Source organism: Haematobia irritans, chromosome 3, assembly GCF_050003625.1.
Source record: "Haematobia irritans isolate KBUSLIRL chromosome 3, ASM5000362v1, whole genome shotgun sequence".
Classification (NCBI taxonomy): Eukaryota; Metazoa; Arthropoda; class Insecta; order Diptera; family Muscidae; genus Haematobia; species Haematobia irritans.
In genome coordinates, this window is record NC_134399.1 from 215,054,990 (window position 1) to 215,076,753 (window position 21,764).

The following is a 21,764-nucleotide window of genomic DNA, read 5'->3' on the forward strand; positions in this document are numbered from 1 at the left end:
ACAGAAGCGATGAATTTAACATGGGTTTTTCCTACGATGGATGTTCACCATTTCAAAATTCTGTGATATTTTATCAAATAAATCATTTTTATAATTTAAAATCATTTTAATAATTTTAATACATTCTTACGCTTGTCAAACAAAATTGAGCTCAAATACTTTCGGAAATTCGGAAATTTTTGAATCCCCTTTTCACTTTTTTCGACAAAATATTAAACATTGGCACCATTCTATTAATTCTTACTTTTTAACACAATGGAAAGAAAAAAGTTAAAATTATTTCTTAAAAAAAATTAAAAGGGCAGTTAGTGGTTACGAGCGGGTATATCAAAACAAAAATGGAATTAAATCGTGAACATTTTCGTGCAATTATTAACTCAACAACAGTGCATCGATGACCAGTGTTTATTCAGCCGAGGCCGTAGTTCACTCCAAAACACACAAAATTTATTATTATTCTCAAACAATAGAAAAATGTTATTATTTTTAATAAATTTTCTTCAATATGATAAAAATTGTTAACTTATTTGTATAATAATGCAATTAATAAAACATTTTGATTAAAATTTTCTAAAATGAGGGGTTCACATTATTCTGGGTGTCATTTTTCATCGTACATCGTTTGTTTTATGAAGATACCTTTTTGGTTATAGTTTTACAATCACTGAGTAATAAAAAAAAAAAACCCCGACCCTATAAAATCTTTCCTACCCTCGGTTTAGGCATCGTCATCAACAAAGCACCAACGTCATATTTTCCATTTCTTCATTTGGAAATCTGCCGTACAATTAAACTTTTACAAACACAAGTTACTCAATTTTATTCTTCAAGTTCTACAAATGAATCGGTCTCTATGCAATTTATAACAATTAATACACAATTAAGTGTAAAAATAAAACTCTCGATGAATTCGTTGTTTGTTAACATTTTTTTTTTTTTCATCATAGAATGAATGGATTTATGTATAACCAAAGCGTGGATATAATTGAGTAATGCATGAAATTCTTTGAAATTGTGAAAAGGAGTTGGTGGTTCCCTTTTAAGGATTTTAAGAGAAAAATCCGTTAGATCGAACTGAAATTTACCAAGAGAGGATTTTTCCAAATAAACACAAAAAAAGTTTTATGATTATTTAATTTTTTTATTCCTAGACATGAAGGCTCAGTATACGTCTCAGCCATCAGAAAGTTTTAAGATCATTCTGAGTCTTACCCATTAATTTGTGTTTTATAAATGCTTTTGTTTCATTAGCCTTCTGAAAGGAGACCCTGTGCGCGCTATGATTTGGATGTGACTCGTTCTTCTCGATCAGAATGAATGTTACAATTTCAATAATTCATACCATTAAGCTTCTCTCTCATCTCTTTCAGCCCAGGAACTCCTTGCTGTGGTGAGGAAATATCTGTAAGCACATAATACAGCCCAAAACAACGACAGGCAATCGGCCATACGGCTCCATTCGCCCAGCTCTAACATCAATAGTGATCAGTGTGTTGGAGTCCCCTTGTACCTGTTGGAGCCCCCTTCCCTAATGTAAAGATCCTAATTTATTCATGGTGAGGGTGCTATAAAAAATCCAATTGTGACCAAGAGAAAAACAGTTACCATTAATACAGCATATACAATTCAAATTCAATTCAACATAACTAATGAGAGCATGGGAATTAAAGTTTTTGTCATTGTAAATGATCACTAGCATAGAAATGACCACTTAACACTTTAATGAGTATTTAACATGAATGATCTCTGTTAATGCAATTTAACATTCAGAACAAGTTAACATAAACGGTTAAATGCAAGGTGAATATATGAGAGAAATGTTTAAATGATGAGTAGTATTGGACTATTACAGGATTCCATGTTTTTGTAATTTGAGAACACATCAACACAGAACAAGCTCATGTACTTAACCCTCTAATGTCCCAATTTTTTTGCCAGCTAATTAAATATTCAAAGTTAACGACGCAAAAAAATTTTACACTAAAATTCTGTATATGCTGTTAAGCCTCTTGAATAGTTTTAAATAATTTTTCTTTTTATTTTACCAATGTTTGTTGTCCTAAGGTGTGTTTTACTAAAAGCTTGCTGATATAATGAAGACCGCATAAAGGCGGGATTGGGCATTAGAGGGTTAACAGTTCCCCCATATGTGGCCATGTTACCAAGTATTCATACTCATATTACACAGAAAAAAATTTCACGAACATTTTTCCAATTAAAATCTTAATTGAGTTTTAAAAAATATTCAATTAAAAATTTAATTGAATCAACAAATTTTATAATTGAAATAAAAATCAATCACACAAATTAATAGTATCAATTAATTTTTTAATTGGATCAATTAATTTTTTAATTGACTGTCAATTAATTTTTTAATTGATACTATCATTTCTGTGATTGAAGACATTTCAATTAAAAAATTAATTAGATCAATTAATTTTGTGATTGATTCAGAAAAAAAAATTTTTTGTGTGTAGGTAAATTTTGAACTTATCAGCCATCTCATTAAGATGTTAAAATGAATTTAAAGTCTTAATAACGTCTTGATTATCGGAGAACATATTTTATATCGCGGATGGGCCAATTTGTACTTAAAATTTACTATTGTGTGATACATTTTCGTAAATAGCAAAGTTCAGCCATGTCATGCACCAAAAAAAGGCCACAATTTATAAGGTAAATTGCACACCGAAATTAAAGGCCGCTTTGATAGCCACTCACTTCTTCACCTCCACGTATATAATAAAGCATTTCGTACGTTTAAGAAAACATTTGCATTGTCTTATCATACGCCGATATTATTTGTCTTAGGGTCTGGTAGAAAAGTAACGAACACATAGCTATTCTACGTTCTATTAAAAAAAAAAACAGAAATCCAATACGACAAAGTTGCATAAATACTTTAGAATCGTTATTCTGCAATCAAATTTTATTCAAGCACTGATAAACTTTAACCCTTACAAAACTAAAGCAATTCTATTAATTCTTCATTCGTATAAAAACATAGTTTTTGATATAGAAAAACTCATATTCATCTTCAAGACACATTTTTGGCAATTTTAGTAAAATATTATTTTGTAGTTTATCTAATTCAATAGGTCTGGTCAAAGAGGGCTGCATACAAAGACAAACAGAAAAAATATAATAAATCTATTTTTCTCAATTGCATTCTTGTCCAATGGAATGGATGAATTACACCTAAATGGAATACACACACTGAATACTTGTACTTTTTCAAATCTTTTTCAATAGACTAAAACGAATGCTGTGCCAAATGAAATTCTTATCAAATTCGAAATAGGAAAACATGTAGAGGAGTTGCATCAGTAGCACATATGCTGCTGCCCTGTACAAATCCAATAAATAAATATACAATTTGTAATAGAGATATCATGGGTTTTTGTTGAGAAAATATATACATATTAGAAAAATATATTGTAAACGTGAATGGAATTTTTACACTGTCTCCCTTATAATAGGGGCATACATATACGCAAAAAAATAATAAAAAATATATATAAATAAATAATTATGTTTAAAATTTTATTTTTATATTATTTGATTATAATATTTAAAAAAATTTGTTAAGTTTCCAAAATCAATGACATATACTAGGTCTGAATCTTTGAGATTATGACCGATCCCATCATTGAGCTTTGTTGTTAAATCAGCAGTATATTAAAATGTCGAAATGTAGTGCAAAAATACTACAATTACCACAGTATGTATTTGCCTTTTCTCTCCCTCTATCTCTTTCTCTCTCTCTCTGCACTTTGTTCAATATTCTCACAGGTTTAAGATTCATAATAAAGGGTGATACGGACAAAATTTGGTCAAGGGAAAACGCGTGTAAATCGGTGAAATCGTTTATTTAAAAAATCAAATTAAATTTCTTTTTATACCCACCACCATAGGATGGGGGGTATATTAACTTTGTCATTCCGTTTGTAACACATCGAAATATTGCTCTAAGACCCCATAAAGTATATATATTCTGGGTCGTGGTGAAATTCTGAGTCGATCTGAGCATGTCCGTCCGTCCGTCCGTCCGTCCGTCTGTTGAAATCACGCTAACTTCCGAACGAAACAAGCTATCGACTTGAAACTTGGCACAAGTAGTTGTTATTGATGTAGGTCGGATGGTATTGCAAATGGGCCATATCGGTCCACTTTTACGTATAGCCCCCATATAAACGGACCCCAAAATTTGGCTTGCGAGGCCTCTAAGAGAAGCAAATTTCATCCGATCCGGCTGAAATTTGATACATGGTGTTGGTATATGGTCTCTAACAACCATGCAAAAATTGGTCCGCATCGGTCCATAATTATATATAGCCCCCATATAAACCGATCCCCCGATTTGGCTTGCGAGGCCCCTAAGAGAAGCAAATTTCATCCGATCCGGCTGAAATTTGGTACATGGTGTCAGTATATGGTCTCTAACAACCATGCAAAAATTGGTCCACATCGGTCCATAATTATATATAGCCCCCATATAAACCGATCCCCCGATTTGGCTTGCGAGGCCTCTAAGAGAAGCAAATTTCATCCGATCCGGCTGAAATTTGGTACATGGTGTTAGTATATGGTCTTTAACAACCATGCAAAAATTGGTCGACATCGGAACATAATTATATATAGCCCCCACATAAACCGAACCCCCAATTTGGCTTGCGAGGCCTCTAAGAGAAGCAAATTTCATCCGATCCGGCTGAAATTTGGTACATGGTGTTAGTATATGGTCTATAACAACCATGCAAAAATTGGTCCACATCGGTCCATAATTATATATAGCCCCCATATAAACCGATCACCAGATTTGACCTCCGGAACCTCTTGGAAGACCAAAATTCATCTGATTCAGTTGAAATTTGGTACGTGGTGTTAATATATGGCCTCAAACTCCCATGCAAAAATTGGTCGATATCGGTCCATAATTATATATAGGCCCCATATAAACCGATCCCCAGATTTGACCTCCAGAGCCCCTTGGAAGAGCAAAATTCTTCCCATTCGGTTGGAATTTGGTACGTGATGTTAGTATATGGTATCCACCAACCATGCAGGAATTGGTTCCTATCAGTCCATAATTATATATAGCTCCCATATAAACCGATCCCCAGATTTGACCTCCGGTGCCTTTTGGAGAAGCAAAATTCATCCGATCTGCTTGAAATTTGGTACGTGGTGGTAGTATATGGTATTTAACAACCATGCCAAAAGTGGTCCATATCAGTCCATAATCGTACATAGCCCCATATAAACCGATCCCGAGATTTGGTTTTGGAACCTCTTGGAGGAGCAAATTTCATCCGAGTGAGTTGAAATTTGGTACATTGTGCTAGTATAAGGTCGTTAACAACCATGCCTAACTAGGTCCATATCGGTCTATAGTTATATATGGCCCTCAGATAAATCGATCCCCAATCACACAAAAATTGGTCCATATCAAGTTCATAATTGTATATAGCCCCCATATAAGCGACGCCCATATTTCAATTCTGGCTCTCTACGTACAAAAAGTCCATATCGATTCGTAATTATTTGTAGACTTAAATATACATAACTTTTTTGTCTCATATATACCATGTATGGACTAAATCACAATTTAGAAAACGATGTTAAGAAGTTTTAAGATACACTGAAAAAACAGTGAACCCACCAGGAAAGATAACTTTCGATTAATTTTAGAAAATTTTGAACTTTTATAGAAAATTTTAACTAAACGGTATTACAAGCGCTGGCATCACTCCGATATGGCAAAAATAAGTAAATATTTTTCGACAAATTCAAGAAAATTTATTAGACATAACTAAATTTTTTCAGAAGTTAAAGAAAATTTTGTAGTTTTAAGAGAAATCTTGGAGTTCAAAATTGCAAGAATGTCTTTAGTGACATACGAAGTTCACAATGGACACATTTTTGGTAAAATTTACAAATTTAAAGAAATAATGAACTATTTTGTAAGAAATACGAAATTAGGAAATCTTTATGCTTTATTTGTGTATAACTTTTTCCCGTTTTTTAGTTCATTTAACTAACATACGCAAAAAATTATTTGACTAAAATAAACTTTTTCCAAACATAATGATTCTATGAACTAATATAAAGTTAATATGGCTTTAGTGAAATAGAGAGTTCACTTTTTTTTGAGTGTACCACAACCCAAGTAATTCGATTGTGGATGATAGTCTTTCGTAGAAGTTTCTACGCAATCCATGGTGGTGGGTACATAAGATTCGGCCTGGCCGAACTTGCGGCCGTATATACTTGTTCTAGTTCAATTAGTATAAAATTCAGAAAAAATATTCAGTTAGGCTTTCGCTTTTCCAAATCCGAATTGCCGGGCCTCACGCTTGACACCTGCCATCAGATTTTGTACAGCCACCTTGTCCACCTTCTTCGCCGTAGAAAGCCAGTTTGCCTTGAACTGCTGCTCGTCCTTAGCAGTTTTTTTGGTCTTCCTCCGGGATCGCGCTTTGGCCGTCGTATTTTGTTTATCATCGCGATTTGGAGTCAATACCTTCTTGTAAGTCGATAGTCCGGCTCGTTTTTTGGCTCGATGCACGGTTGTAGACGATACACCCAGCTTATTTGCGGCATCTCGCAGAGAGAGGTTAGGGTTTCGTTTGAAACTACCGGCAACTCTCCTTGTCGTCTCAGCGGCTTCCGGTTTTCAATTTCCCCCCGATCCAGACTTCCTGGCTGTCGACAAACGTTCCCCAAACACTTTAATTACATTTGTAACAGTTGATTTGGCAACTTTTAGCGATTTTGCCAGCTTTGCGTGCGAGTAGCTCGGATTTTCGCGATGCGCGAGCAAAATTTTGATACGCTGCACTTCTTGCTTGGACGGCATTTTGACAACTGAAGAGTGAATTCCAAAATCAAAATAGGAGCAACATTCTACACACACACCTTCAAAATGAGGGTTGTTCAGGTTTTTTAAATGTAAAATTGAAAGAAATACGTCAAGTTTATATTGACCAAATTTTGACCGTACAACCCTTTACATTTGTTTACTATGGAGCAGGGATGGAAAACGCAGTACTATAGTACTTTTTTTCAACACTTTGTCACCTTGGTCAGTACCGTGGTACCCACGCGAATGATTTAGTACCTTTTGTGTATACAGTTACGATATCAGATTTATGGAACAATTTATGGAAAATTCTGTCAAAATTTTATTTCTATAGAAAATTTTGTCAAAATTTTATTTTTATAGAAAATGTTGCCCAAATTTTATTTCTATAGAAAATGTTGTCAAAATTTTATTTCTATAAAAAATTTTTATCAAAATTTTATTTCTATAAAAAATTTTGTCAACATTTTATTTCTATAGAAAATTTTGTCAAAATTTTATTTCTATAAAAAATTTTGTCAACATTTTATTTCTATAGAAAATTTTATCAAAATTTTATTTCTATAGAAAATTTTGTCAAAATTTGGTTTCTATAGAAAATTTTATTTTTATAGAAAATGTTGTCAAAATTTTATTTCTATAGAAAATTTTGTCATATTTTATTTCTATAGAAAATTTTGTCAACATTTTATTTCTATAGAAAATTTTGTCCAAATTTTATTTCTATAGAAAATTTTGTCAAAATTTTATTTCTATAGAAAATTTTGTCAAAATTTTATTTCTATTGAACATTTTATCAAAATTTTATTTCTATTGAACATTTTGTCAAAATTTTATTTCTATAGAAAATTTTGTCAAAATTTTATTTCTATAGAAAAATTTGTTAAAATTTTATTTCTATAGGAATTTTGTCAAAATTTTATGCTATAGAAATTTGTGTCATAAATTTATTTTTATTTATAAATTTGTGAAGTACCATTTTTGGAAGAATTCTACCAACTGTGGCAACCGCGATTACAATACTACTGTAGTCTTTGTAAGCGGATATAAAACTAAACAAAAATGTATTTAAAATTGTGGAGTTGGCAATCAAAATTTAGTCTAAAAGAGCTCTTGACAATAATCTTCCAATGGAATTTTTGTTGAAATTTAGTGAAAAGTACTTTTTCGCTCAAAAAGATACCTTTATTGTACTTTCTTTAAAATTGCATTTTCCATTCCTGCTATGCAATAGTATTGATCCAATGTTATCGCGAACATTCGTATTTTATGTGAGGCTTCATCTCTAATAAATTTTATTAAAATCGATTAATTAATTTATTTATTTTATTAATTTATAATTTTTTTTGTAATTGTCTAAAATAAAATTCTGACGCTTTTACAAGGTGATAAAAAAAACTAAAATAATAATATAATTACCTTAGTGTTATATTTAGGATACTTGATGCACGGAAGTTAGTCCCTAAAAAGAAATAAATACTCAATAAATAAATACACTATATAATTTTTAATAAAAATATATAATATTCATTTAAATATACTGAGACGCTTAACAAAAAGGAAGCCAATTTAAATTTATTTTTGTCCGTAGATTTTTTTCGTGTAGTTCATTTTTTCCCACAGTTTGAGAAAGATTTCTTCACTTTAATAATTTTTTCTATACATTAGTTATTAAAAAAAAAGAAAAAATATATGCACAAGGGATCAAAACATTTTTTAACTTTCACCAAAAATGTGTCCACATTGAATTTTTTTATAGCGCTAACGACATTTATACAAATTTCTTGAAAATACAAAATTTTCTTAAATATACTTTTTTTCTTAATGCACTTTTCTTTAGCGCAGTTAACATAAGTTAATTTTCGCATTAGTTTAGAACGGACTTTTTACTGTGTATAAGTTGCATGGTTGCGGCGAACATGTTTCATGGTCACAATCCAAAAATAACATTTTGCTTTTGAAACATGTTTGAGATGATCATATTCCTTCTCTGGGTGGGAAATTAATTGATCAAATTAATTTTTTAATTGAAATGTCTTCAATCACGAAAATGATTGTATAAATCACAGTTTTAATTGGACATTAAAAAAATAGTTGATTAAAAAATTATGTGCGTGAAGATAAATTCCGGATTTAGTTAGCACAGACACAAACCTTTTTTTTTTGCAGAGCTCTGTTAATTAGTTAACAGAGCTTCATAAAGGAGATTACAGAGCACTGTAACGAGTTAACAGAGGTATTTTCTTCTGTCATAGTGGGACAATGGTTCATTTGGCCACAATGACCACTGGAGGCATCCTGTCCAGATTTTTTTTTTAGTTTGATTAAAAAATTGATTGTTTGATATAAATGTTTAGTTTAAAATTAAAAAATTTCCCATCACTTTTGTAATTGACTTAGTCTTCCGACTTTGATTAAAAAGTTCATTGTATCAATTAATTTTTTATTTGAAAATTTTTTAAAATTTCAATCATTGACGTAATTAACTTCATTTTTCTATCTTGATTAAAAAGTTAATTGTATCAATTATTTTATTAATTGGCAATGTTTTCAAATTCAATCAACTTTTTAATAGGCAATATTTTTTTTCTGTGTACACAAATTCACGAAAATTTTTCGAATTAAATTTTTATTGAGTTTTAAAAAATATTCAAATAAAAATTTAATTGATTCAACAAATTTTTTAATTGTAACAAAAATCTATCACAAAAATTAATAGTATCAATTAATTGTTTAATTGGATCAATTCATTTTTTAATTGACCTTCAATTAATTTTTTAATTGATACTATCATTTCTGTGACATTTCAATTAAAAAATTAATTGGATCAATTAATTTCGTGATTGAAACAGAAGGAAATTTTGTGTAATATTTTTTTTTTTATTAAATAAATAAATTTTTACTTCACTCGCTTTACTTCTGATAAAAAAATTGAGCATCGGTTAATTAAAGAGAGAGAGAAATATATCTACAGTTATTCGTGATATTTGTTGTTGTTTCTTGTCTGATTCCCCGAGTCTCATTTAGGTTAATTTTGGTTTATTTTTATTTATTATGTCTCATTTTTTTTTTTGAATTTGTCAAAAAATATTTACTTATATTTGTGAAATCGGCGTTTGTAACAGAGTTTATGTAAATTTTTGTAAAATTAACCTAAATTTTCTACAATTTTTCTTCATGGTTGGTTCACTGTTTCTTGAGTGCAGGCGCTGAATTTTTAAGAAACGTTTAACTGATGGTGAATATTATCGATATACAAAATATAAAATCGAAATTATGATTTTTTCTTTACTTTCAGTTCATATTTGCTTTTATGAGAAGGAAGAACATTTTATATGATTATGATTAATTTATGTGATTGTTTTTGTATTATTGATACAATTATTATTTTGATTAAACATTTTTGTAATTCAGAATTTATAATATATTTGCTGTGCATTTAAAACATTATTTCTATAAGAAAAATATATAAACAGTTTGACGTATCTTGTTTCACGTAAACTGTGTATTAAGAAATAATAAAATCACTCTAAATCACTCGCATGTATAAATAAGTTAAATACTAAAGGCACATTAAAATATTTTAAATGTTGATTGTTGAACATTTTACTTTGCATTATATAAAGAAAAATAAATCAAATAAAATTAGGGGCGTTTGTGATTAGGACCCCCTGGAAAATAAACAAAAATATACACATACATACACATAATACAATACAATAATAGAGAGCCATGTAACTAAAAAAACTAACTTAAAAAGACGAACGGGTAAATAAACAATAAAAAAAATTTGAAGGCAGTTTAAAAAGACTTTTGAATATTTGTGAGTTTATTTGATTCCATTTGCAACAAGTTCACATTATGATAATTAATTAGTGTAATTCAATGCTTAGTAAAATGATAATGGATTGTTCCTGTTTATCTCTGGTTTCTCCCGCTCTATCCCCCTCTTTCTCTTTATACTAACGTCACTATATTGGTGAGTGTTTGTTTCTATTAGTATGCATTTGGTTGATTTCAGCGAAAAGAAATTGTTTGAAAAAATGGGTTAAGGAAATTAAGCATTTTTTGTTATTATTCTTTTTTAGGTTAATAAACAAACAAACAAATACTTAACAACGTGGCCAACAAAAAGCTTCTCAGGTTTATTGCGTTATTAAAACGTCAACAACCAATGAATAGCCAAAATTCACCTGTAATTGGAGGAAGGTTTAGTTCGTGATGTTCATACGAAATGTGTCCAAATGAAAGTCAACACTTTTTTACACAGACAATGAAACATGATACACAAACACACTACACAAAGTGAGAGCTGAGTTTACAGTTTTAGATGAAATTGTTTTTATGGGAAGTTGTTATAATATGGGAAGGGTTATCCCAGACTTTAAACAAAACAAAATAACACAGTCAAATTAAAATTATTATTAAAATTATATTAACTTCATAATTGCAGAAGTTTTAACATAAAATTAGATTTTTTCAATATGGATTGTTTTAAGATTAATGTCTCTCGTTTTACTTATCTCGCTTTACATCTGATAAAAAATTGAGCATCGGTGGATTAAAGAGAGAGAGAGAGAGAGAGAGAGAGATTATGTTGCAAATATATCCACAGTTATTCGAGATGTTTGCTGTTGTTTCTTATCTGATTCCCCCAGTGAAAGAAAGAAGAAGAATTTCTAGGTTATTTGCTCTAGGCAGTCATCCTTCGACAAAAGTGTGTGTTTTTGTAGATTGGTAAATTATCAATTTAGTTTAAACTAATTCAACCATAATATGAATTTTGGTTTATTATTAATTAAAAATGAAATAAATAACAAAATAAACTAAATTATGGTTTGGCTCACTATGAAATTTTTAGGGCCATGAATAGGCCGTAGTCCAAAAGACTAAGGATGATGTTAGCGTGCAAAAAATAATGATGACTTTTCAGGGTTACGAAAAGTACTTTATAACAAAGAGGAATTTCGTTTGTCTAAAATTTCGTTCCAGAGGAAAGTATTTTTTCTATAGGAGCATATTCGAAATAATTTATCGACTTTCTATGAATCTTTTTTGAAATTAAGAAACTAGTTTTTACTTTTAAGGTTGGTATTAAGTTCGAGTTTAGCAGCTAAAATCGAAAACGAATCTGTAAAAGCAGAATAAAATTATAACTTTTTTAGGCAAATTTGTTTATAACCTCATGGGGACCCACCCAAAGTAAAAATTAAAACAAAATTATTTTCTTTAAAGTGTATTATTAAAGAAAAGTAACCGTGAAAAAATGGAAATTTTAGAGGCTAAACTCGAACTTAATACGTTATAAAGTGGATTTTTAACCTAACACTTATTTGTAACAGTTTTATAAATATAATCATGTCTGTTCTGGGTCACACCGCATTGTGCACCACACTATACACTTTCTACACACCACACACAAAGTTAGTTGTTCTGAGTCACACGTGTTAACACTTTTTTCGGACTTTTAATCGAAAAATGTGACATCTGATTTTTTTCTGCAAGCCATACTATTTGCAGACAGAAATTATAAACAAAACATATTTTGCCGGTATAAACATAAAAAATTAAAAGTAAGTGCGTAATTCAAAGCCATAAAATGCCTGCCGGATTTTTGTTAGCAGTGAATAATGTAAGGACAAGAGCAATGTATCACAAAAACAAATAAGAAGGCGATTTCTACCTTTGTTTTGATTTGTTTTTTTCTATTCCTCCTCAATGTTGCTTATGAACAAACGATCGCCGTGTCGTTCTCGTTTTTGTTTTTGACGGCGGAGAAGTTTTTATTTTGGTTTTGGTCAAACAGTTTTTAACATCCATACATTAAAAGAAATTTAATTATAGTGGTCATAATTAACTATTCTGTTAAGGTTTTTCTCATTTGTATTGCTTAAATATTTACAATAATATTGCAAACAAATTTTCTATCGTGGCGGCCTCCATGTGCAGAAAGATATTGGCGGCGTTAGTTTTTTAATTTGCTCAGTGATTTGTGCACCAAGAACACTTGAATTGAAGATGCCATATTTTTCATGCAATAAATTTGGTAAAATTCACTTTTCTTAGCCCATTGATTTTGTAAAAGTTATAATTTAATTACCTTATATTTTCAAAAAGACCTTTGATTTGTTTAGGAAAGCGGATAATATTCACAAAAATCAAAGATAATTTTGCTTAAAACTTTTTTGTGTTAACTTTTAAAAATTGTGGCAACATTATACTTTCGAACACACTGAAAATCAGCTGATTAAAACAACCCCAAAATTTATACACCAATCAGGGGAAATTTCGGTTCAAATTTTAGATGGATTTTTAAAATCGGTTTCTGCCATATATAAGTGATTTTCCCAATAAAATTTGCAAATATTTATAAAAAACATATTAAAGTTTCAGAATCTGTTATTTATTTGTTATAAAAACTTCTAACTGTGCATACGATGGCTGTACACTAAGCCTACACAAAAGAAATGTTCGTGTACATTTTTCAGGTCTATGACGGTCTATAGTGTGGGCCAGAACACCTTTTAAGTGTGACACCACACGAAAATTGTACATGTGTGTACCAGAACAGACACGAATATTAATTCTAATTTTGTAGGGCCTAGATTTAACGCTAGGTCCTTAAAAAATTTCTTAATTTTAATGAAGCCACAACTATGGCTCGGAATCAATTATAATATTCTTAAGCTAAAGTTTTGGATCAAAGTAAACTTTGTTTTTGATTGTAAAAAAAAAGAGTCTTTAAAATTAAGTCTTGACGCCTTTCTTGAAACATTTTCGAGATCTTTTAAAACGAAATTGTCCTCAGTTCAATAAAATTTTCATTGGGATCTTTCTTTCCGTCCATATTTGACAAAAGCATCTATTTTTTAAGTCGTATTAAAAAAATATGGAGTGCTTGCTTCAGAATAACTCCAATTGAATTGGAATTTAACCACTGTGCAGCAACACATTTCGCAAGTAGTTCAATAATTCACAATTCAGCCCGTTTGTCTGACACATATTAATTTTATTATTTCAAACACATTCACAACGGCACAAACACATACACACTCAGATGCCAAAAAGATGTTAACGAAAAAGAGAGAAAAGAGAAGAGAGTTTAAGTGTGTTATACAAAATAAAAATAAATAAATAAAAACAATAATAAAATGCAAAGAGGCTTAAATACCACACATAATGAAAAAAAAACATTGGTATAAATAAAGGTATAATCAAAAAGAAATATAATAACAATAAATAGACTGGTTATTTCAGACGAGTGATGGCAAACAATAAAATCAACTGCAACAAAACCAAACACAACAACAACTCGATATAATGGCTAAATGAGTAATCAATACAAAAACAAGAGTGACATGAAAAGAAATTTCAACAAAAAAAAAAACAGAGAGAAGTAACAGAGAAATAATAATTTTGATTGCATGATAACTTTAATCTGGCGTTAAATCAAAGACCACCATATCCAAGCGATTTGAGAGGCATATAAAAATAAACACCAAAAAAGTAAAACAACATGCAGCCGATAATTTTGAAAGATAAAATAAAACACAAGCAGAAGCATTGCGTTGGAAAAAAATATAATGAGATATATACCTTTACATTAAACGTAGTAAATATAAATCTAGAATTTTCTCAAAAGATGGCGCTATTAGCATATCCTACTCAAAGTACTCAAAGCCGTTGGCTTTATCTGTTTTCAGTGGGTTGTTGAAAATCACTTTTTCAGTGGACCGGTATTTTTTAGGCCTCAAATTCAATATATTTTTTTTTTATTGAAACAAAATAATTGTATCAAATTACTTTTTTTTTATTAATGCTAACATTACCGTGCTTGAAGAAATTTATATTGAAAATTAATACAAAATATTTTTTCTGTGTATCAATGGTCACTTGTGGAACATTACCATTGGTATCAGGGTACTTTGAATTTATATTTATATTGAAAATTAATAAAAAATATTTTTTTCTGTGTACCCATGGTAAATTGTGGTAAATTACTATTGGTATCAGAGAGAATGAAAATACAAGAGGACGAAAAGTTATTTTCTGCGAAGAAAACAAATGTCAACCGAATAGATGTCGCACAATGCCTGCAGCTTTGGTATTACCGACATAATGGCCGAAGCGCTGTTTTTATAAAGGCATCGGCAGTTATAATTTCAATTTGTCTGCCAAAAAAAAAAAAATTAATGGAATGAAAACATATATAAAAAAAGTACATTTGTTGCTTCAAAGTAGGTTCTAAATCCTATTTTAAGCCGGCAGAGAACTGAACTGGGTGACGTCGACGCAAATTGTATGATATTTGAGAGAAGCGCCGACAAAAACTGCATGCTATTAGAGAAATGTTCATCATGACTGCCACCTACTGACGCAGTTTAGCCTCACAGTTTCGTTCTCTTGTATTTTCATTCCCCCTGTTGGTATCATGGGCAGGGTTGACATTTTGGTCCGATCGGACAAAATTTTGACATAATTTCCTATACAAATAAAATTTGGACAACATTTTCGAATGAACTAAAATTTTAACAGAAATAAAATTTTGTTAAAATTTTGTATAGAAAAAAAGGTTTGACAAAATTTTCTAATGAACTAAAATTATAATAAAGTTTTCTACAGAAATAAAACTTTGACGACATTTTCTATAGAAGTAAATTTTGACAACGTTTTCTATAGAAATAAAATTTTGACAAAATTTTCTATAGAAATAAAATTTTGACAAAATTTTCTATACAAATAAAATTTTGACAAAATCTTCTATACAAATAAAATTTTGACAAAACTTTCTATAGAAATAAAATTTTGACAAAATTTTCTATAGAAATAAAATTTTGACAAAACTTTCTATAGAAATAAAATTTTGACAAAATTTTCTATAGAAATAAAATTTTAACAAAACTTTCTATAGAAATAAAATTTTGACAAAATTTTCCATAGAAATAAAATTTTGACAAAATTGTCTATAGAAACAAAAATTTTGAATAGAAATAAAAATTTTACAAATTTTTCTATCGAAGTAAAATTTTGGAAAAATTTTACCTTTAATTTGGAAAAATGGTCCGCTGGTACGAATTTTGGTCCAATAAAAATTCATTGTGGCAACGCTAATCATGGGTGCCATGACTTTTGCTGCTAACTGTAACTGCCACATAATCCTAGTTCCACATTACACTGTGTTGATTGATTTTTTTTTTTTTTTGATTCCCTAATCCATCTAAATTGGAAAATTCCACGTTTTGGTCATCGGCCTTGGGTGACCGCCCTCTCTAAATGCAACCAACAACCAGTTTTCAAAACGAAGAAAAATTCGTCGTATAGTAAGCTAAGGCTAACAGTTCATTCGGCAACACGCCATGTCATGCCCTAAACAATATGTAACAAAGTTTATAATCACCACCACCACAAATCCACAAGCGACGTAATGTACATATACAAAAACAAAAAACATAGATTTTTATTTTTCTTCTTCTACTGGCCCACTAACTCAAATCCTAATGTTATTGTTTTTGTATTCACATAAACAATGGGGAGACCTACTTTAATTTTCAAAACAACAAAGATAAAACGGGTTAGATGATAAGAGTGACTGACTTGCTCACAATCTCAACTAGCAGGCCTCCTTTAAATCTATTTAATTGAGGAACACATGATATTTGTTGAGGAAGGTGTCGATAATTTTTTGAATAGTATTATCACAATTTCGTCTATACAAATGCATTAATATTGCGTCAGACAATTGTATACGCGTATGGGAACATTTACAAAATATCTGGAACCTTGGAAGTTATGATTACTTTTGTGACAGTTTCATGGAGAAACATTACAATTGACCTATAACTGTTAACCGTAGCCCTCTACATTAACATCATTCACGCAGAGAGGGCAAAAAAACAAACTGTATTAACCACCATAACATATGATTGACACACATCTGTTGCTGTCTAACGGTTCATTACCAAGTGTTGAGTGTGTCAACACCTATGCAAATGTCTTCATATGCAACATTGCTTAGCAAAAAATGTAATAGACTACAATATGATCAATCAATTTGAGATGCATTCTCTTTCTCAGTATAACATGATTAGGTCTTTTGGTTACAGTGTTGCGAATTAGTTCACATTTTATATAATTGCTTCAAATGTGTTACAACTCGTGTTTTATATGTAACGGAATTGACTTCAGATAAATGATAAATGAATTATTATCTGAGCTATATTTATTGTAATTAAATCTCATATCAGATTTTTTTTTTAAATGCCACATCTCAATTAAATTATAGATTATTTTCTTAAGTCATCATTAGCGAAGTAACACAAATTTTAAAAATGAGTAACTTAAATTTCAAGATAGAAGAATTTTGAAAAAAATATTAAAGCTGTTTTTCAGTGTTATCATGACAACCTTTCTTGTCATACTTCTTAAATAGATTTTATAATTGTTTCCGAAGCAATGTAGGCAAGATTCACCCACTTAAAAAATATATATTTAAATTCCGGAAATAACTTCCACTTTAAAGCAGAATACAAAAAAAAAACGACCAAAAATCAAATTTGTAACCTTGGCAAAAGTGTTCATAGTCATTGAGATCAATGAATGTATGTCAAAAATTTGTTTGCCGTTTTTAGAATTTATATGATTTGTAAGTTAATTCTTACACGTAGATATAGTCTGTTGTAAAATAATTACGTATTAATATATTGTTACTAATTACAGGGTTTGTACAATTCCAAAAAAATTGCTGAAGTGTTAATAAACTTTGCAATGTGAGATATATTGTATCTTTTGTTAAAATATTATGGTGTTTTGCATTGAGTTGAATTTCACAAAAAAAAAATTGTAAGGCCTACATTAAGAAAAATTGTTTGGTTTATTTTATAAAAAAAAAAATAATAATACAATTTCTCAATCGAAATTGCTTTTATTTAATCCCAGATCATCAAAATGACAACGCTTGATTTTATTTTCGACGAAAAACTGTGCTTTTGTCGAATGGAAAATGATAAATTTAAGTTAAATTAATTCAACTAGTATATGGGTTTATGTTTATTATTAATTACAAATGAAGTGACTATCAAAATTTTGGTCACTACGTTTGCTTGCGATGCAATTTATAGGGCCGTAGTAAAAATGACGAAGGATGACTCCTTGCCAACATTTTCAAACACTTAGGATGATTGTTTGCAGACATAAGTAAAAACCTACTCTTTTGGAAGATCTAAAAATGTTCAATCGAAAAATTGACTCATAGTTTAATCATTGTTAAGCCTTAAAAGTGATTATTGAAGCCTTAATCATTAAAAGCAATAACAACATCATTATTATTTGTTATATTTCACGTTAAACTTCTCACTATGCCTTTATTTTATCTCTCATGTTAACATAAGTGAGTGATCTAAGTAAATGTTACCGTCATTGTTCTCTGTACTCAAATGGCTATTGTACAGACACAATGACAACATTGAGCATCTCATGTTATTATCACAATTGACTGAGTAGTCTCAGTGAGCCTGATACTAAATCGCGCTACCTCTTTAAACGATCTCATGTTATTCTCACTGCAATTACGGTTCACTTGGATATTCATTAGCTAACATGGTTATTGTACTCATCATAACATAGTTTGGTTTTGATACATTGTTAATAACATATGCATCTCTTGTGATAAATTTGAAACAAATAAATTTTAATGTTAAGAACATAGATAAGAACATAGAATCTAGAATTAATTCTATTATCGCTTTAATTTTGTTTATTTTTGTTTTTACTAATGAAAATTCTTGATCCTTTCGATTATATCATCTGAAATACATAAAAAATAGCATCTGGGCCAATTAGTTTTTTCCCATAGAAATAAAATTTTGACAAAATTTTCTATAGAAATGAAATTTTGACAAAATGTTCTATAAATACAAATTTTGACGAAATTCTCCATAGAAAAAAAATTTAAAAAATTTTCTATAGAAATGAAATTTTGACAAAATTTTCTATAGAAATAAAATTATGACAACATTTTTTTTTAGAAATAAAATTATGGCAAAATTTTTCTATAGAAATAAAATTTTGACAAAATTGTCTATAGAAAGAAAATTTTGACAAAATTTTTTATAGAAATAAAATTTTGACAAAATTTTCTATAAAAAGAAAATTTTCCATAGAAATAAAATTTTGACAAAATTTTTTATAGAAGTAAAATTTTGACAAAATTTTTTATAGAAGTAAAATTTTGAAAATTTTTTTTATAGAAATAAAATTTTGACAAAATTTTTTATAGAAATAAAATTTTGGCAAAATTTTCTATAGAAATAAAATTTTGACAAAATTTTCTATAGAAATAAAATTTTGATAAAAATTTTCTATAGAAATAAAATGTTGGCAAAATTTTCTATAGAAATAAAATTTTGACAAAATTTTCTATTGAAATAAAATTTGGACAAAATTTTCCATAGAAATAAAATTTTGACAAAATTTTCCATAGAAATAAAATTTTGACAAAATTTCCTATAGAAATAAAATTTTGACAACATCTATATATATAAAATTCAATCTATGTTTGTTTATTTGTTTGTTTGTTTGTTTGTTTGTATGAACCGAGTTGGCTCCGAAACGGCTGAACCGATTTACTTGAAACTTTAAGAGATCATAGGGGACGTTCATGTGGTGAAAATAGGGTACCTCATTTTTTGACACCTGGTCGCGGAGGGGGACCTCCCCTTTGTCGGACTTTTTGAAAATTGGACCAAAGTTGACCGATTTGCTTTAAATTGTCATTGAAGGTTGGGGTTGGCAACTAGACAAAGATCCGCTACTTTATATTTCGATATTTGGTGGCGGAGGGAGACCTCCCCTTTGTTCGACTTTTTTTAAAGTACAGTGAAAAAACTAAAATTCTCTAAATTATCTGAGATTTAAAGAGAACATGCGGTGAGGTTATGGAATTAATATGGAGTACCTGATGATTTCATATGCGGACGGGGAGGGGGACCTCCCCCTTGCCTTACTTTTTGTAACTTGGAACAAAATTATACGATTTGCTTGAAATTTTCATTGAATGTTGGGGTTGGTATCTAGACAAAAATCCGCTACATTATTTTTCGATATTTGGTCGGGGAGGGGGGGCCACCCCTTTGCCCGACTTTTTTTTAAGTACAGTGAAAACAAAACTAAACTCCCCCGACTGAAATTTTACGGAAAAATGGGTGAGGTTATGAAATTTATATCAGGTTCCTGATTTTTTAATAAAAATAAAAGGGCATAGGGAGACATCCGCTTCTCTTAAGTACATACAGAGAAACAATTAAACTTTACCGAGTTACTTGCAATTTACAGAGGACTGGGGAGAGATCGTAACCTCTGTCAACCGTAATAGTTGATACCTGATTTTGTGATTTTTGGACGGAAGAGAGGCCGCCCCTTTAGGCTTATAATTTGCTTGACATTTTCTGGGACGTTTACAAAAGATACGCTTTTCGACATTTGGTCGGGGAGGAGGTCCTCCTCTAAAACTGCAAAAAAAAAAAGGCTCTATTAACCATGTTCCTTAATCTATATCTGTCCATAAAGCTCGAAAAATAATTGTATAATTAGATATAATGCATTTGGACGTCAATTGTCTGTTTCGGTATCAGGCTAACATGAAATATAAAAAAAATTAAGTTTTCTTGAAATTTACAAAGGAAGCCGGGGAAAAGGTTATAAATGAAGAGGCAACCTTCATTGCCCCACACTTGAAGGAAAGTTTCAAGAATTTTCAGGGAAGGTTAGGGGTGCTATTCATTGTTCATTGTGTTTGTCGATATTGTATCGGGGAAAGTGACGTCCCTTTAAAACAATAGAGCAAAAATTAAACATCTCCGATCTACTTGAAATTTACAGGGAACGTGGGAGGAGGTGATGAAATTTATACATGATTTTTAAATTAATATATGATTTTTCGATATCTGGTTGGGGAAGGGGAAAATTGAAATAAACTTTGTCGATTTACTTCGATAGAATTTATAGGGACCATTGAGTAGTTGCGAAATTAATATAGGGTACGTGATAGTCCGATATCAGATCAGAGTGGAGCGAAGGTGGGGAGAGAGTTCCCTTTTGTCGGTTTTTTCTCTTAAATTGAAAGTGGAGGGTTGTCCGTAAATGGGAACTCAGTATATAATTTTATGATTTTTGCACAGGCTTCTTTCTTCCAGACTTCTTATTAGTAAAGACAGGGTTCCCTTTTGTCTGTTTTTTTTTTCTTAAGTTGAAAGTAGAGGGTTGTCCGTAAATGGGAACTCGGTACATAATTTTATGATTTTTGCACAGGCTTCTGCCAGACTTCTTTTTAGTAAAGAACTTAAATCTACATGAAATTTGCAGCCAACGTAGAGGGTGCATTATTTTCCAACATTTTAGCAAATGTTAATGTGGTAAAATTTTTTACTACTTTTGCCTTTTCCGATTTATTGGATGGGAAACAGTAATTCTTTGTGTGTTATTATAATATAATGCTTAATTTTCAGATATGTTGAGGAGAAGGATACCTTTCCTTGACAAACCACACTTAAAATTCACAAGAAATATAGAAGAAGGTACACCCTCTCCCGCCGTATTTGTACCTGTAAACGAAAAATCAAGTAGTCCGATTTGTTTAAAAGAATTCAAATCTTTTCGAAATTGTTTTCAGCACGAAGGATATAGTTGACTAAGTTAACGTAAAATGTTCCTCCAAATACGCTTCGGACGGCGCAGCGAAGCGGGCCGAGTTACGCTAGTTTTCTATAGAAATAACATTTTGACAATTTTTTTTAAATTTGGTATATTATTGGTAAATGTTTCTTCTGAGTGTCAACCGTGTGCAATGGTTAGCATGCCCGCCTTGCATGCACAAGGTCGTGGGTTCGATTCCTGCTTCGACCGAACA

The 21,764-nt window shown here is 30.3% G+C and overlaps 1 protein-coding gene across 8 annotated transcripts in view; it reads right to left on the reverse strand.

The window, feature by feature from the left end:
• Nucleotides 1–21,764, reverse strand: part of Evi5 (ecotropic viral integration site 5) — a 172,180-nt gene that overhangs the window by 118,460 nt on the left and 31,956 nt on the right. For all 8 annotated transcript variants that reach the window (XR_012721016.1, XR_012721015.1, XR_012721014.1 and 5 more), the window contains one exon: nt 8,282–8,324. The gene's annotated coding sequence lies outside the window, so the exon portion shown is untranslated. The remainder of the gene's footprint in view (nt 1–8,281; nt 8,325–21,764) is intronic.